This window comes from Alligator sinensis, unplaced genomic scaffold (genome assembly GCF_000455745.1).
Source record: "Alligator sinensis unplaced genomic scaffold, ASM45574v1 scaffold29_2, whole genome shotgun sequence".
NCBI classification, from domain to species: domain Eukaryota; kingdom Metazoa; phylum Chordata; order Crocodylia; family Alligatoridae; genus Alligator; species Alligator sinensis.
In genome coordinates, this window is record NW_005842194.1 from 1,777,590 (window position 1) to 1,784,513 (window position 6,924).

Here is a 6,924-nt window from a genome sequence, read left to right on the forward strand (position 1 = left end):
AAACATTTCATACACTTCACAGAAGCAGTCAAGAGTGACCTGGAGCTCTTTAATTGAGTGGGAACACATGACACAATTGTCAGCCTGTTGAAGATTAGTAATAGAGATGTTGGTTATCTTGGATTTGGAACATAACTAGTTGATGTTAAAGAGATAAGAGATCTATGAGATACTGGATTTTGACTCTATATGGAAGCCTATCATCAATGAGATCCAGAATAACTGAGATATAGAAGGAAAAAAAGTGTTGGTGCAATTACACATCCTTGCTTGATTCCAGTTCAAACAGTGCTTCTCAGCTATTGCTTTAGACCCTTATTGTCATGTACTTGTGAAGAAATCGTTTAATGGTGACAAAATTTTGGCAGGCATCCATGCTATAGGGCCTTCTGTTGGTTGAATCAAAGACCTTAGGTCAACAAAGGCCACGTAAAGATCTTGGTATTGTTCATAGCACTTATGCAGCTGTGTAGCAACAAGGATCATATTTACTATTAGGTCTGTGTGAAGCAGCTAGTATTCACTTTGGATTCAGATTTGGCCAATTTGGGGGACAGTGATTTGATATGGTGATTTGAATCACTGTCCTGAATCAATCCAGCAAAATCTGATTTGGAGATTTGGCTGCTGCCAAATCAGCCAAATCTCTGAATCACACAGGTTCCATCCCCTGCCCGCTCTCCCAGCCCTGCCCAACTCCAGCTCCAGCTCCAGCTCCAGCTCCTGGATCTTTAAAAAAAAAGCCCGAAGTCACCAGGGGATGGGGCCTGGCAGGGGTCCCCTCATGGTCCCTTTCCCCCTCCTCCAGCCACCCCCCCCACCCCATATTTACCGGCTTGGAGTCCAGGTCCAGCTCCCTGCTGCAGTGGATGGGGACTGCCCAAATCACCAAAACTTTCCAAATCTTTTCTGAATCAATTTGGAGAGCTCTGAGTTGATTCAGACCTTTTAATTGGTTCCCTGATTTGATTTGGATTTGGAGATTTGGCCACCAAATCGGGCCCAATCTCCTCCGAATTGAATCAGCACCTGAAGCTTCACACAACCCTATTTATTATACCTCTGAGTGGTCTGAAACTACATTGGGACCCAGGTAAAATGTCCTCAGCAAGGACATTGAGAAGAATACAGGCAACAATTTTCCCCGCTATGGAAAGAAGGAAGAGTTGTGGAAATTGCTGCAATGCAATCTATTTCCTTTTTAAAATATGGTAATGATTCTGGCATCTCTTAAGTCACTAGAAAATTGTTAATGGATCCAGATTTTCAACTTATGACATAGTTCATGAAAGAGCTGTGTGCCATGCCCCCCCCTCCCCCCCCATCTTGCTTATAAATTTAAGCTGGTATTCTATCAGGACCACATGTTTTATTGTTCTTTATCTGCTTAATGGCTTTCAAGGCTTCTTGATAAGTTGGTGGTCCTTAATGGGGTGCTGTGGAACAGTTCCAAATGATATGGTCTTTGATCTTAGAATCTCAGTTTGGGAGCTCCTGAAAAAGTGCTCTTTCCACCATGCATGATGGAGCTGTCTTTAAGAGTGTTGCTCCATCCTTGGACCTCAGAGGGACAGCTGCTTGTATGCTTGGTCTACAGATGGCTTTGGTTGCACTGAAGAAATTATGCAAGTCATGGTTGTCAGTAAACTTTTGAATCTCTTTTGTTTTGTCTTCCTAACACTTGTTTTTTCACTCTCAAATTATCCTCTGGGTCTCAGTTTTAATGTGGTGATAAGTGTATTGCTTCCATTTGGAGTTGATGCCATTGTGCCAAAGTCATACCTGGTCATAGGCAGCCAAGTCTGGGGGTTCACCTCAGGGTCGGGAGAAGCAGCTGAGGTCTGAAGGGACATGCCAAGTGCAGGGAAGCCAGAAGCCAAGAGAGCTGTCTGGAGAACTGAGCTGGAGATCCAGGTCAGCTGACCACTGGGTCAAGAGGCTAGATGGGCCAGGTATCCAGTAAATCAAACCAAAAGTGGGTCAGGTATCCAAAGGATCAGGCCAAACTTAGGGTCCTCAGGCAATCTAGATTGAGTATCCAGAGAGTCTGCACAAGCCAAGTGTGCAACAGGTTGGGTACAGAGTTAAACCTTGTTGCGCTGACACTACCTGTTCTGAGTGAAGGTTTTATATTGGAAGAGGTAAGGGGCAGGTTGACCTAAGCTAGTCACTCTGATATCAGGAAATGGATGTGTAGCTAGGCCCAGCTAGAGGGTTCTGGCCACCGGTGTCTGCCCCATTGTTCTCTTGTTGCAGACCTGAATGAGCAGCTGTGGTATTCAGGCCAGGACTCTGGGTTTAAGGCCACAGACTAACAGTCAAGCTTTGAAGCCTTTTCTTTTTTGTCAATGAGAACTTGAATTTCCCTATCATTCTCATCAAACCAGTCCTGGTGTTTGCAGAGAAGCCTAAAGATTCTTCACACAACTCATGGATGCCTTTCTTGATGCTCTCTCAGTGATCAATGGTGTCAAGATTATCAGGGAGGTTGGAGAATTTCTCACTGAGGCACTGATGGATATGAATGCTTTTAGGAGGGTCTTTCATGCACTTGATATTGAACCTCTTCTTGGATGCTTTTTTTGTTTATAAAATTTTGGGGCAATACAAATGGACATGGTGGAATGTATCAAATGAAAATCCCATCAGCAGTCATCTGTGTGTTGGTCGTAGCTCTAGTTGTGGTATAGACATTTCAATGATCCCAGGCATGTGCTATTATATGGTCAGTCAGATGCCAGTGTTTTGAGATGCATTCATGATGTCTTTCATTTGTTGCTTTGGTTGAATTAGTTCATGATGAGATCATGTTCAAAACTCTTGCTCAGGAGAAAAATTCTACTTGAATCGACTACCCTTTTTTTTTCAAGTGTTCCTTTCCATAATTCAGAGTCCCTTCCAACTCCAGCGCTGAAAACATTTAGAAGAATTATCATATCTTCTTTAAGGACAGATGATAAGGCCCGGTCAGGTTTTGAACAGAATTCATCTTTTGTGTCACCTTCTTCATCAAGGGTCGGAGTGTACACACTGATGACTTTTGCAACAGTGCTCTAGTTTATCACTGTTATGGTTGTTTATCAAGGTATGGTTGTCAGAATCAACTGGGCTGTGAGTAGTCACTTAATGAGTTACCATGGACAGGCTGGGGTCACACCAAGTATCCATTGCAGTTGTCAGGCTGATGGCTGAGATGGTATCATAATCAGGGTGGATGCCTGATCAGAGCTGGAAGGTCGAAAGAAAACAGGGTCAGGGAGCATGGAGAGGCTGGGATCAGGCAGTAGCAAGGCAAGAACAAGGCAGAGGTCCAAGAATCATATACAGGAGGGTTATTACTCGGACAAGCCCCACAGGAAGTAGGAAGGTTTTTATAGTCAGGGGCTGTCAGGGGCTTGCATTTCCCATAGATTCCTCCTGGTCACCTGACTTCTCCTGGGCTGATGTCTAACCAGCTACCTGGTGGTGGTATGGTGGACTTTGCCTCTGTCTGCTGGTTTGGCCCCTCTGGGTTTGAATCCCAGTAGTCCTAACATCAGACATTCCAGGTTACAACTTTGTTACTCAGTTTGAACCACAGATAAAGTGATCCCATTAGATGCAGTTTGCCAGTCAGGTGAAATGAGACCAACTATGTTTAAGGCACGTTTTTTCAGCCCCTTCGCCATGTGAGGTGAACAGAGTGGATCCTAAGTAGGACTGCTCAGTCATGATGGCAGCTGCCAGACTGCACATCTGTCTCAGTTCCAAATACAAAACAACCATCACATAATCGTTGCCTCCATGTAGGTCTGTGACTAGGGACATAGGCAATGTGTGTCTCCTGAGGCTGGGGGGGGGCACAGCGACCGCCTAGAGGTGGCAATGCAGGCATCAGCAGTGAGGGAGGGCCAAGCGGGGACCATCTGCAGGTGGCTGCAGTGGTGTCGGCAGCATGGGGGTGGTCCCCCATGGCTGGACACGGAAGTGCCAGCGGCACTTCTCGCGGGGTGGGGGGGAGGGGGCACTAGTACTCTGCCTGCCCCCCCCACCCATCACCTAAGGCAAGAGCACTCGCTCTCAGGCAGGCCAACAGCACTCTCAGGGGGTGCACGTGCACCCCTGTGCACTCCCTATGCATCACCTATGACTAGGGACTTCTAATAATCACTAGCACCTGCCCCCATTGCTTTAAACATAATTGGTCTCATTTCACCTGACTAGCAAACTGCATCTAGCACTCTCAGTACAAGCACTAAGGAGTTAGGAGTAGATTTGGAAACTTCACAACTCTTGCAGTCCCAGAACTATTCCTCTCAGGTAGGACTAAATACATAACCATTTCCAGAACAGTTGATATGATGCATTTACCAAGCACTAATTTCAATTAAAAATACAGACATCAAACTTGGTAAACTACTGAGTTCTGTAGACCAGGATTGGAGGGCATTAGAAGAGGAAAACATGGAAGATTATACAGTGCCAATATTATGATATAGTCAGCATTATCTATTAAATTCAGGCACATGAGATGAAAATGACCCATGTTCAATAGTAACATAGGTTCATTCAGTTGATTTTGCATAACCCAAAAGGGTGGAAAGAAAAGTACCTGCAGGTTCTGAGGGCATCCAACTGGATGAGCAGGATATTTCATTAAAAAGTATTGTGGGTGAAATTCTGGCTCCATTCAAATCAATTGAAGCTTTGCCACTGATTTCAACAGGTCAGGATTTCATCTTGTATCATTTTTCTTCTACCTCTCCTGTATCATTTCCTCATGTTTTCCATCTCCTGTCCACCTTAAAATGTCCCCTACAGCTTCTTTTCCCACCTTTCTCTGACCAGTTTTTTAACCATCACTGTTCTTCTGTTTTCCTCCTCTTCCAACACTCCTCATATTTTGTGCATTTTGGCCCTTACAGATGGTCTAGGCCAAAATATTTGTTAAAAGGCAAACCTGCCCTATACCGGATTGTATTACACTAAGCTCAGCATCTTTAACATAACATTCATTTCTCTTCCCTCCCTGTTAAAACTCCTTTTCTACCTGAGCATTTCTGTGTTAGCAGATTTCACCATGTTTAAACACAGAGTTAAGTGACATGATGCTGATTGTGACCTTTTCATTGGTAAGTTATCGGCTAACCTTGATTAAACCTCTTTGAAATCATAATTGTTATAGTTCTACTAGAATTTCCTATGTGAGGATCATATTTTAAGGAATGTCTGGTGTTTTACTATGGCCGCAATTTGTGTAGTGTTTCCATCAGGGTTCCACTGAAACCAATCAGTACTTTTTCAGTCCAACCTTGCTTTCATTGAAGAACCAAAAATTCCACTGAATTCAGGGAGGGTTTTGGGTGCAAATGGAGTGCAGAATTGGGCCCAGGAAAGGGGGGTTTTTGTGGGGGGAGAAAAGATTGGAGCGAACTCAATGCTAATCAAGATAAATCAAGCCATGATGTAGAACATAAGCACCATGCTCTATTCAATTCAACTAGGAAGCTCAACTTGTTCAGCACTGTAGGTTATTTTCCATTTGTAATTAGAGCAACAAAGAAACAGCCTTTTCCTGTTCTGCTCCATCAGCACAGCCCCAGCAAACATCCTCATTTTCAATAAGTCTTCCCCTTTATCTCACTCTGCCTGATGCCTAATAAGCTGATTGCTATTTACTTTGGACCAACAGCTAATCTGTTAATGATTGATTTTAAATTTTTACAGCCATTTGTCTCTGGCAGGACTTGAGACTGTGAGCAGTGGTCTTTTCCTACCTGATGAATTGGCTTTTCTTTAAAAAAAATAAGATTTAAGTCAAAAGTCTTCCCTGTTATGTTTTGCTGACAAACAGATGATATGCAGTGAGCAAAGCTTAAAAATAAATGGTAAATCTTTGTATAAAATTCATCAGCCTTTGGAACCGTCAGCAAATAATATAAGTGGACATTTTGTTAATAGTGGTAGTGGGGTAAAGACCTACTATGTGTGAAGTAAAACATAATTGTACTATAAATTTAGAGAGCTTAAAATTCTTAATTAACAAAATTGATGGTCATCACCAGAACTGGATAGGAGGAATATAAACTAATACAGCTACCCTCCTCTAAAATGATCTAAATTGTATACCATATGATATATGTATTAACATGATATATGCCTAAAAGTGAATTTCATTTCCTACTAAAGGACTGCCAAATAGACAGTAGTTATTTTAATTGGTACAACACAGCACTGCTGTGCAATTTAATAGTTGATTCTAAAAATGGAAAAATGAATAACAGCTCAGCTTGTATATTCAGAAAAGAATAGGGAAAATTCTACTCCAGAGGCTACACATATTTATAAATACAGTTTCTTCAATAAGCCAATTAAAGATAGTCTCTTTAAGGAAATAAATAATGTTTAGAACATGTAAGTATAATGGTTTTCACCTGTAGATCTCAAAGCACTTCAGAAAGGTGGGTAAATATCATCGGTATTCAGAAGCAGCTCCAGGATTTTCCAAAGGAGGGTGTGGGAGCAGCAACCACCACTACTGGGGTGACGGCAACCCCACTCCCAACCTCCTCCTCCCTGCCTACCAGACTGGGCAGACCACACCACAGGAACAGCAGTTGGGGACTTTATAGAAAAGGTAAGAATTCCCCCTTTTTCCCTCCCTGCTCAGAGGAATATTCCTTTCCCTCCCTTCTGCACCTGCTGCTGTCACCACTGTCCCAGGAATGAGGGGAGCTCCAGAGACACTTCTTTCCAGCTTTAGCCAGGCTGTGCAGAAGCCAGGCTCAGCATGGGACAGTGGCAGCAGTGGTGGGGAGGCAGATTTCTGCTCCCTTTTCCCCCATGCCTGCTCCTGAGCTGGTGGGGAACACCTTGGGGAACCAAACAGGGAAGGGAAACCCACCTGCCTGCCCATCTCTGCCACTGCCACTGCTACTGCTACTG